This window comes from Triticum urartu, chromosome 6A (genome assembly GCF_056163025.1).
Source record: "Triticum urartu cultivar PI428250 chromosome 6A, HENAU_Tu73, whole genome shotgun sequence".
In the NCBI taxonomy this organism is placed as follows: Eukaryota; Viridiplantae; Streptophyta; class Magnoliopsida; order Poales; family Poaceae; genus Triticum; species Triticum urartu.
The window spans coordinates 18,208,468-18,220,672 of NC_141878.1; the positions used below are offsets into that span (position 1 = coordinate 18,208,468).

A 12,205-nucleotide genomic window follows, 5' to 3' on the forward strand; every position below is an offset into this window, starting at 1 on the left:
CTAAAAACATGGCAAAAAACATGTTGCGGGTAAAAAAGAGAGTTGCCATCTGCTTACAAGCACGCTAGGGTAGTTGCCATGTATCCTGCAAAACACATGGCAACTGATGGCTTTTGGTGTGTGGGAGAGGAGACGGGAGGGCAGTTGCCATGTATCCTGCAAAACACATGGCAACTGATGGCTTTTGGTGTGTGGGAGAGGAGACGGGCATGTGGGTGACGGTGGTATCTTTAGGAGTTGCCACCTACTAACACTAGACAGTTGCCATGTAACGCTGCAAAACAGACGTGGCAACAATAACATGTTCAGGTAAAAAGAGAGTTGCCATATGCTTACAATCACAAATAGGGCAGTTGCCATGTACCCTTCAAAAACATGGCAAATAACAGCTTAGGTGTGGGAGAGTGGGTGAATGGCAGTCGTGGGAGATGGGGAACAGGAGTGGTGCGTGGCGTGCGGGCGCGACAGCAGTTCCATCGCACGCCCCGACTGGCGAACGTTGGCCGCGAAGAGAAAACGGGCGTGTGGGCGAACTCCCCCACATGCCACACACACGAGTGGTCCTACATGGCACATAAAATCAACCTTTTTATGCCAAGATTCGTGCAAAAGACGTTGGACGGTGATGTAAGCGTGTGGGCGAGTTGGCTAACGCCCACACGTGTGGGCGTTAACATTTTCGAAAATCATTTAAAAGATGACGAAATAGCGTGGTGCATATTTGCTGCTAGCAGCGCAATGCGGAACAGTACCCATATTGTGCCGCTAGGGTCATTTGACCCCAAATGACATTAATGAGGAAATATTAAAGTAAATAATTTATTAATAACAAAATGTTAATGTTGATTCATGGTGTGATGAAAGTGAGCTGATTTGAAATTTTGGTTGGCTTCATAATGAAGTCCGTGTCGAACGTCTAAAATGATAGTGAAGGTGTGATTTAGGCTTTAGCTGAGCTCGGTCAAGGGCGTGACGTAGGGCCAGCCACCTACACCAAAGCACATCATGCTGCTCGCTTGCAATATTCATAATGAATATTTTCACTTGACTAATGAAATATGTGATACAAATATTTCAGTTAGTCCTTATCCTTTTCTAGCACCATCTCTCTAGATTGCACTGAAATAATTACTCGACAAGCTTCAATCAGTCAATGGGTTTGTTACTTTTAGCTTCTCTACTACTGCTTCAAGTATTTTCACCATCAAGTTCTAATGGTATATGTCCAGATTTTTTATCTATATGTATTACTCAGCAAAAAATAATCCCATTACTAAAAATCAAATAAATAAGATGATTGTTAAAAAATTAATCATGTTACCACAATCTTGGTAAAGGCGGAATTTTGTATGAACCACATTTACGTTTTGTACATACAATACTCGTTAATTTTAAATACACATTAAAAAAATATTCATATCTTTTAAACAGTAACTCCAAACTTAACATATTATGTGTGTGTTTTGATTAGAAAAATATGTAACATCTTAATATTATGTTAGTTTACATATTGTCTAATTTTAAAATGTTATTAAGGGTGCAACCTTGATCAATAGTGCTTGATCCGTCCTTCTTTCATACCAGTGCCTATCCGAATTGGAAATGAAGACCTAAGAAAAACCTGATTGGAAACAAAAGAAAGCATCTATAACCACACATACACACCTTGTCAAAACCTCCCAGAAAAAAAGTAAATTGCTCATGTTATGTCAAGAGAGACGCCTTAGGATTGACCGTATCCATATGCGTTGTGACTGTGTGAGCACTATGGCCACCGTCGCGAGGGTGGGGAGGAGGATAAGCAAAAACACTGATGGGATGCCATGTGCTGAAAAGAGGACGTAAACCTATTAGAGTCTTAAGTCATGGTTATTGGGTTAGGGGCATGTGATATGTTTTTTTTTTTCATTGCAACGCACGGGCATATGTGCTAGTATAGTGTATACGTATACGGTGGGCTGTGCTAGAAAAATGTATATGGCGGATGAAGAGTTTCTAAAATATGACTATCATACCTTTTCTTATGAAGAGGTATAGACTAATCTCAGCCATTCTTGTATTTAGGGGTTGTACCGAAGCAGAAGTGTATTCCTTTCTAACCCAGTAGATGTTAATTCTACCCCTCCCCCTCCCTCCTTTGAACAGGAAGGATTATATTTAACGAAGGGCCGCTGGCCGTATTTTATTAGATAGGGAAGAAAGAGATAGTACAGGACGGTAACAGTCTAGGAGAACTAGAGCTGTTACACCACATTACAGCACAGCACCCAGAGTGTACAAAATAAGCTACAAGCAAACTACGCAGGCGAGCCAGTTCAGGCCGTCAGGTCGCTGATACAGGCCGTCAGGAAGGATTATATTTAGCTACCCTTAATTACTCCTCCAGTGATGTGGACATAGCCTCCACCGATGAGACAAAAAATATTATCTTCATATTCAATAATCAGGTGATTTCTATTAATAATTATATAAATTATAATTTTGTTACTCGGAGTAGAAATATAACACGTTCTTTTATTGTATGCAGAATACCAGAATATTTTTACAACAGCCGTGTGAAAATGAGGAGCAGTTCATATGCATGGAACACATACACATGCATGTACATGCCATGCATGCACCATCGAACCATCCATGATCCATCACAACCATCATTTGATGTTACGTGCACAAGGACAAAGGGCACCAGGACCGAAGCACTTGGATTAGGAATCAGAACGTGGACTCTCAGTCTGGCCCTGGAACGCTGCGGCCTCTACACGTCGGCCCGTGCACGTACGCCCGAAGCAGAGTCCGGATGGAACACAGCGAACCGACTCGACTGCACGTCTGCCTCTAATAAATAGTTACCTTAGATTATGTTTTAGACCCTGGTTTTGTTTAGAGAAGTTTAGCTATATTGCTACTTTTATTTGTCTTTGCTTGCTTGTAGCGGCTAGTGCGACCGTTAAGACATCATATCGGAATCTCATTTTGTGAGATTAATCCCATCTAGCATATTCGCAATTTTAAGATTGCTTAGCTATTATTTTCTTGCATGTTCTTCGATTTGCTTACAGGAAAAATCCTTCGTGGATAGGTCGATCGCGTCGTTGGCTCGGTCGATAACGCCGTGGAGTTGGTTCAGCGATTGCCGTGGATATCAGTCGTGTACGGTTCTTCCTGTACGGTTGGTAGCCGGATCGTGAGGGTCAAGTCCCACCCAAAATCGTAGTTATCTCCCTCTCCTCGAAAGATCGGGTCCCCAGTTCACATCAAGTGGTACCAGTTTTCAGGTTCATCGGTGAGAGATTTACAGTTTTATTAGATTAGATTGATTTTAGTCCTACAACCCACAAAAAGCCAAAAAAATTAGATTAGTTCATCTACTGCACCTATCTTTTTAGCCTTTAGCAATTTTTGCATTTAGTATTTGCTTTGTTGAATTTTTGGTTGCATTCATCCTAATTTTAGTGCTGGTATAGATTCGTTTGGGAGAAAACTATCTACTAGATCATACTTGTTTTTGTCCACCAAAATTTCTTTCGGCGAGTTGGTTGTTCATCTGCAAAAAAAAAAAAAAGAAGTCAAGATTAGATCTTGTTCTGTTACGTGTCCGTGTCCATCGTTTTCTGCGTCATACCCTTTCCCCCTGCCCACGCAATCCACTTTGTTTTCCATCCTTGGAGTTTACGCCACTTTTTTTTCTCTTTTGCTGCAGCAACAATTTCCCTGCCGCGCCGCTGTTCCCTCAGTACGTCTCACTTGATTACTTCCGCATGCATGCAACCCACGTTCCATCACTTGTGCCTTGATTTTCTTTGGTCTGGTTTGCTTTGCCAGCTCCAATAGCACAGGGTCCGGTAGCTTTTTCACTGCTTGCTAGCCTAGACTGCGCAAGCATCGGTCGCTAGTAACCGGCTTGATAAAAAAACGCAAAAAAAAGATATAAAAAAAAGAAAAAGAAGAAAGAAAAAAACAAAAAAAAGTTGAAAAAAAAAGATCAGGCCGGCTAGCAATTTTTTTTGGACTGCTTTATTCTATTAGCTACGCTGGACATTATTTTTGCTGTGATTGGCACTCCATCTATTATATCTTTTCGAGCTTTGTCATACACTCATTTGTACTTCACTTATATCTAGCTACTTAGAGCTGTCACATATTTTCACCGGCTTTCACTCATTTGATTCAGTATCTGGGCTTAGATTATTTTATCTCTTACTAGTCGACTGCCAGCACTAGTTAGGAGTTTGAGCAATTATTCAACTTGCATTGCTTTTTGCTAAATTGTGCCACTAATATTGTGAGTTGAGAAGCATTTGCCAAGCTACACTTTTTCCTACCAATAAGTACAGGTCCCTGCTTTACTGATTCCTGGTTATCGCTCCATTCAATCTCCATTGGTAGTTTGAAGCCAACACCAACGCGCCGATCACCACCTGTTGCATTGGTAAGAACAAGTAAGAATTTGATACTAAGCTTGAGTGTGAGCGAATTTTCTCCACCACGTCCTACTAGTTGGTAGGGATTATACATTGTGTTTTTTCTCTCTCTTTCGCTAACAATGGCCCACGAACAACCCACACTTGAGGGCCTCACCGCAGATGTGAAAGTCACCAGCGAGCGTCTCGCCCAACTTGAGGGTGCCCAAATTGCGGCCGAAGAGAGGCTCAAGGCCATCGAGGATGCACAGGGTGTTGCCAACACACATCTACAGGACATCTTGTCACGTCTGGATGAGTTGCAGGCTGCACCCCACGTCAACACCAACGTTGATCCTCGCAACTCCGCGGGTGTTGCCGCTATTTCACGAGCTCGGCGTGTGCCCATGGGTCATCCACAACACCCAGCTACTGCCACTGATGCCGCCACCATAAACCAGCACCAACAAATTCCTCCCCGCGTTGAACAACATGGGGACAACTATGAGGATTATTCTGGTGACACCGAAGACGACCAAATGGTCAACCACCACAATGGCCGTGGTCATCGGCAACTACGTTTCAACCGTCAAGGTATGGCACGAGGTCAACCCAGGTATGATGCTAGAGATTATGAACACCCTAGTGCTAAAATTAAATTTACTATGCCTGCTTTCAATGGTAAATATAATCCAGATGTTTATCTTGACTGGGAACTTTCTGTTGAACAAAAATTTGCATGTCATGATATTCCTGAGAACCAAAGAGTTAGGGCAGCCACTAGTGAATTTACAAACTTTGCTTCCATGTGGTGGAGTGAATATTGTCGTATTAATGCGAATAATGTACCTACTACTTGGGATGGTTTAAAACAAGCTATGCGACAACGCTATGTTCCTTCATATTATGCTCGTGACAAACTAAATGAATTGCAACGTTTAAAACAAGGTAGCAGTTCTGTAGAGGATTATTATCAAGAATTGCAAACTGGCTTAGTGCGATGTGGTTTAGTTGAAACCGAAGATGCTATGATGGCTAGATTTTTAGGTGGTTTGAATCGTAATATTCAGGATATCTTGGACTATAAGGAGTATAACTCTATTACTTGTTTGTTTCATTTTGCCCCGCATTGCCGGCTCAGCTTCTTCCCCCATTGTTGTATCATCATATTCAGGGAACCCATGGCCAGGATAGCTATCATCGTCCTCTTCTTCTTCATTGTCTTCCATCATAACCCCTCTTTCTCCGTGCTTGGTCCAAACATTATAGTGGGGCATGAAACCGGACTCAAACAGGTGGACGTGAATGGTTCTTGACGTAGAGTAATTGTGACCATTCTTACAGCCAGCACATGGACAAGGCATAAAACCATCCGCCCGCTTGTTTTCCTCAGCCGCAATCAGAAAAGTATGCACGCCCTCAACGAACTGGGGAGAGCATCGGTCATCGTACATCCATTGCCGGCTCATCTTCATTACACAACACCGAATAGACCAAATTAATACAAGTTCATACATAACGTTCATACAACACTTAAATGCAACAAACAAATAACTCTCTAGCTAAAGCATTTAAATGCAACAACAAATGCGATCAAGATCGCAACTAAGGTAACAATGAATCCAACAGCATAATGATACCAAGCCTCACTATCGATGGCATATTTTCTAATCTTTCTAATCTTCAAGCGCATTTTCTCCATCTTGATCTTGTGATCATCGACGACATCGGCAACCTGCAACTCCAATTCCATCTTCTCCCCCTCAATTCTTTTCAATTTTTCTTTCAAGTACTCGTTTTCTCTTTCAACTAAATTTAACCTCTCGACAATAGGGTCGATTGGAATTTCCGGTTCACATACCTCCTAAAAAAAATTTCTATGTCAACTTGATGGGCATAATTTGTCATAAACACGAAATGCAACTAGTTTTAAAAGAGAATATATATACCACATCCGAATCATTGCAAGAGTAAATCTAGCAATGAGAGATGAAAGGACAAAGTTGCTAACCTTTGTGATCATTTCAATGGATGGGGGCCTTCAAATCTTGACAAAATTTGGGCAAAATGTGTGATGAGCTCGAGAGGAAGAGGGGAAGAACAGAGAGGAGAGGGGAAAGGAGAAGAACAGAGCGAGCTCGGGTGGACGAAGGGTTTATGTAGGACGACCTTTAGTACCGGTTCGTGCCAAGAACCGGTACTAAAGGGGATGGAGGGGCCCCAGTCTGACAACATCCTGCCACCACTCTCATTAGTACCGGTTCGTGGCACGAACCGGTGCTAAAGGTTCGCCACGAACCGGTACTAATGAAAGCGGCCCGGCTAGCCGTTGGAACCGGCACTAATGTATACATTAGTGCCGGCTCAAATACAAACCGGCACTAATGTGCTTCACGTTTAACCCTTTTTCTACTAGTGTACATATCATAGTCAATTGATAACTGCCTAAGTTGAATGTCCACTTTAATTTATTTCCCATTTGCTCGAAAGCTTTTGCACCCTCATCTATGCAACCAGATGACAAGTACTTGGATGGATCGAGCAAGGGATAACTAGAACAAACCAAATCAAATCAAACCAAAATAGAATGCACAATACGACATCATGGCAATGTCGATGTAGAGAACTAACAAACCAATCAAACAGGAGGCAGAAAGCTTCAGGTAGGTAGCACTTGGTTTACGCATATTGTGTTGAACGAAGTGCTGAAGATGAACTCACGGAAATGATGCATTACCTAAAGCAAAAAAAAGAAACAATGGTACAAAACATTAACCACATATACTTGCACTTTCTAGAAAAGAAAAGGTGGTAACTTGGTTCGACATACAAATAGGTAAGTTTCTTTGCAGAGTAAAGAAAGATAGAGCTATATATATATATGTATAGATCACCTGAGTAGGCTACCTCAGGACAGCTGGGCCTTCTAGTACAACGAGTGGCTCGCCTCATAGAGGGAAGGATGGTGGTACTTCTCCAACCCATCCCACTCCAGGTTGTCCCACCATTCCTTCTCGCAATCCACCTTGGGCGGCATGGTGTTGCGTCCGACGAATGGCAGACGCTTGAGGCTGCAACAGCCCCTGATCTTGATGGTCTCTAGTTTAGGCGCCCACATCCTACACCCACTAATGCGCTGCAGCATGGGGAGCTCGTGCAGGTGGATGTGCCTCAGCTTTGGAAATTCTAGAATTTTATCCTGCTCTTGAAGCTGAGGGTCCAAAGGGAAGACCTCCCTGAGATCACCACAGTACACTATCTCGAGGGTCTCCAGTGCACCCAAGGTGTATCCCTCCCATTTGGAGAAGGGGAGAACATGTACGAGCCTGGGGCAATGGTTCAGATGCAAGAGGTTCAGGTTATAAAAGTAGCTTTGGGTTGGCCTGTCCCAGATGTAGCATGCAGAGAGGAGCTGGGAGGCCCAGAATGTCTCCAGCCAGAAAAAGCTCTTCACATTACTGCCTTCAGGAGTAGTGAAGACCGTGTGTAACTTGGGGCACCTTTCCATTCGACACCATCTTATACTTCTCCATCCTGATCCTTGGGGTGGTGCAGGGATACTGGTGATGGCCGGGTTATCGTACACATGCAGTGATGTAGCCGCTTCACATAAAAAATGAGGCAATAATAAAGCACAAGTATCTGCCTGTCCAGGGATACTGGTGATGGACGGGTTATCCTCCAAGAGTTTGTTGCTCTGCCCGTGCATGATCACATTTATGATACATGCAACCACTTGGGTCCATTGCCTTACAAATATCTTGGGGCAGTCCCGCATCATCACTGTTGCAACTGGGCCGCCCTTCAGTATATCTCTATACTTCGAGTCCATTAAGGTACTTGTATGCGGTTGGACTTGCACTAGTTCGTCACTGCTTGTTCCTTGGATGTTGCTACCACCGACGGTAGCTGCATCACAGACATCAATATGTATGGATGAGCCTCCTAAATACCATCTTACAGGAGAAAGCGACCTAAGGAACCTTGTATCCATGAGAGAAATCCGCCATCGAGCCTTAAATATTTCTTCTTTTTGTCGTTGGATGGATGGATCGACATGTGGATGAGCAAGTGGTGCTTCCCCTCCGTCAGCTGATGTTGATGTCGACATGGTGTCGATACTCAGCAGCACACCAAACCATCCTTCCCTTACTACCTTTTGAGGCCACAATATTGCCCGGAGCTTCTCGTAGCCTAGCAAGATAAGCTTCTTGGGGATTGAACTGGTTTCCACTCCTCCAAAGTCGAGCGTTTTTACTCTTGTGCCTGAGAGGTCCAGCTCATTGAGATTCCCCAATGATCCTTTCAAGAACAGGTTCTTCAATTCTTTGCATCCCCTAAAAGAGATAATCTTTAACCCATCACATCCACCAATAATCACAGTTTTGAGGCTATTGTTGTCTTCTGGCCCAGATAAGGTTTTCATGCCTTGTCTGATGATATTTCCAGAAAAATCAAGAAGCTCCATGTTCCCCATATCTGAGAACACATTGTTGTTGAAGTAGCAGGTGGACTTTGTTACTCGGAGCTTGTGAATGTTATGCAGTCGTCCCTGTAGATGGCTCATGTCCCAGTTCCTGGCTCCCATCACGTTTAGATCCCTCAGCTGGATCATGAGATCCATTACCCTCGCGGACAAGATCTGATCACAATCCGGGTGGCGCAGGTCAAGCACCCACAAACTTTGGAAGCATTCCCACAACATTGTGGTGTTGTGGTCCGACTCCTCCTCCTTTTCTGCATCTATGTCGTTCTTGTTTGGATGTCTTGGCAGTGATCAAGCCACATGAATCTCAGGCTGTGGCAACATAGGAATGGAGGCAATGAGAAGCTAAAGGTACACCTTGAGAGCTTGAGCACGCCGAGCCCGTGTGAGTGCTGAAACATGTCATCGGGCATAACTCCAGAGGGGTTGAGCACAAATCGACAAGTTGCTTTTGAAATCCAGTACGGAATATGCTCGGTAGACCTTGACAGGTGAGAGGAAGGCATTATTATTAAATCACCAATATTATGCCGGTTTTCAGTGCCCAACAAACGCAGCTCACGCTGTAGAACATCTCCAACTTGCCAAGCTCTCTCAATGTCTGCCAGTGTGATGATCCCATCGCATACCCAGTAGTTACTGGTGTGGACAACCCAGTCGTAGTCAACGATGTGAGGGCCAATGCAGCATCGTTTCAGCATATATTTGGCACACTCAGCAGCAATTGCCGGATCAATGATGAAATGACCATCCTTATTGCGGGAAACTTGTGCAGCCTCATGGTGCACTAGATAAGACCAAAGGTTTTGTGGATCTCGCCCACCACTGGTAGCTGAAATAACAACATGTGTTGTTGTGCTCTTCTTCACATTGTCTATCACCTTGGGGTCAAGTCGAAATCTCCCTCGGAAAGTCCACAGCATCTTGCTATTGGCATACCTGCTGGAATTTAGTCTATTGTGGGCAGCCCAATAACTATTTCAGAAATTCCTAATAAATCCTAGAGGCCCACTTAGCCCATTTGTGTAAGGTAAGGGATACTACTAAAGTTTACTCCCACATTGCTAGTTGAGTGGGAGTTGGACCTCCTTATAAGGGAGGTTCTTTCCCCACTTGTACGAGCATGGGAACAAGAGGGATATCCACGCGCGCTCCTCCTCCGCCGCCTCGCCCCGCCGCAGGTTGCGGGAATGAGGCGAGCCGATATCTAAAAGATTTTTGCGAAAGTGGAGGTTTTGGGGGAGCGCTCTGCTTGACTACTGACTGATTCGTTCGTCACGGACGCCCCGGACTCCGACGACGAGTTCTTCCCCGACGTCGACAACCTCCTCGACGACATGGCCGGCGAGGACATCGACCCCAAGTCCAGTGCTACCGCTGCTGCTGTCCGTACATTCTCTCTATTGCTGCTTCTTCTAGTGTCCGACCCAAGTTCATGAAGAATCCTTTCGACAGCCACGTCAATGGAGTCCGCCTTGATGACCTAGATGTGTGTGCAGAGGGGACTTGCGAATCAGTTCAATGTTAAAACTAGAGTGAATTCCGGTTTTTACCCCCTATTTTGAAAATTTTGACAGCATTTACCCCATCTAACGTGAATTCATCCGTTTTACCCTATTTAGCGAAATTGTTGCCACAATTTACCCTGTTTAATTTTTTTGTGTGTGTTATCATCAGCGGATCCCAATTATCTGGTCCAGCTAGCACGTCAGATTGACAGTTTTCTCCTTGCTGAACGTGTCCTTGTAGCTTCTCCCGACCGGTCCGGCCTGATATGAGCTCACCAGATCAGGTCGCTCATGTCCAATGCACAACCCTCGAGTTGGGCCGCACCATGTTGGCCTCCATTATTCACTGCACACATCACTCGTATTAACTCCTTCCAATCACACACACAATCCTGCCCCAAACCACTGCCTCCTTTGCTAGGATGGGGCAGGATGACGTAGCCGACGAACGGCAGGCAATGGGTGGCAGCCGGTATATGACATGTCTTCTCCACTCCCATATGCATGACCGCATTCCCAGTTTCTCACCCTTGGTAGTTAGGTTTGAAGAAGTATTCTGATGAGATGACTGAACTTGATTAGCATGACATGTTACCATTGAATAAATTACAGGAGAAATTGTTAATGATATAATCTGAAGTCATGTATGTTTTTCTTCAGTATTATCATATATAACCTTAAGTATGGATGATTCTGTGGATCAGATTAAAGTGATGTAAATATATGCATGACTTTGTGGATCAGATTAAAGTGGTGTAAATATACTGATATAATATGAAATCATGTATTTTCGAGCGAGCCTGGCGGGAGCGTGCAGCGGAAGCTTGGACGGGCGATGCATCAATTGGGGGTGAGCAACACAAGCGAGAAGCGACTGGAGGCGAGTGGCTGACTCGAGCGCTGTGTGTTGGACACGACATGAGCGGCCTTCATCGGGCCGGGCCGGTCAGGAGAAGCTGCGCGGCCCGGTTCAGCGGTGAGAAAAATAGCCAGGAAAAACTACTGATGTGGCATGCCAGCTGGACCCGACAATTGTGACACACAAATCAGAACGCTCACAAAATTTTAAACGGGGTAAATTATGGCAACAGTTTTGCTAAATGGGGTAAAACGGATGAAAACTCGCTAAATGGAGTAATTAGTGTTAAAAATGTTAAAATAGGGGGTAAAAGCCGGAATTCACTCTTAAAACTACGTAACCAATACTAAATGACAGAACACACAATAAGTCGATTGATGATTAACTGGGCATGCATATTAGTATGCACACACATGATCTGAACTAACTAATGACCGTGCTGATATATAGAAAACTACCCAAATGTACCACAATTAAATATTTTACAAACTAGGCTCAAGTAGATGTAAAAATACCTCTGTACGCATAGCGAATTTGCCAGATCTATCAATCTATATTGCCTCTAAGTTGATTCAATTTTCGGCTTAAGATCCGGTCAGCTCTTCAACAATATCCTAACCTCCTGTATACATTGATATGCAAGAAGGCACAATAAATAAAACTAGCTTCATAAATCTGAAGAAGCAGGCAGCATGTGAGATGAGCTAGTTTAATACTATATACCTTGGTTAAGTTGAACATCTGGAATTATCTGGAGAGTACATAGCTCGATTGAAGCCAAATAGATTATCCAGGTGCTAGTACAAGATGGCCGGATGGAGAGCCAAGAAGGGACAATTAGCGTGCTTCATGCTTTTGTGTGTGCGTGTGTGTGCGCGCGCGCGCAAATGCCTTAGACAGAATACAAGAAAGTGGTGATCCCTTTCCTTTTGCTGTTTCATTGAGAGAATTA

The 12,205-nt window shown here is 43.9% G+C and overlaps 1 pseudogene; it reads right to left on the bottom strand.

Moving 5' to 3' along the window:
- Positions 1-7,290: 7,290 nt before the first annotated feature.
- Positions 7,291-10,900, bottom strand: LOC147963284 (uncharacterized; annotated as a pseudogene).
- Positions 10,901-12,205: the final 1,305 nt, after the last annotated feature.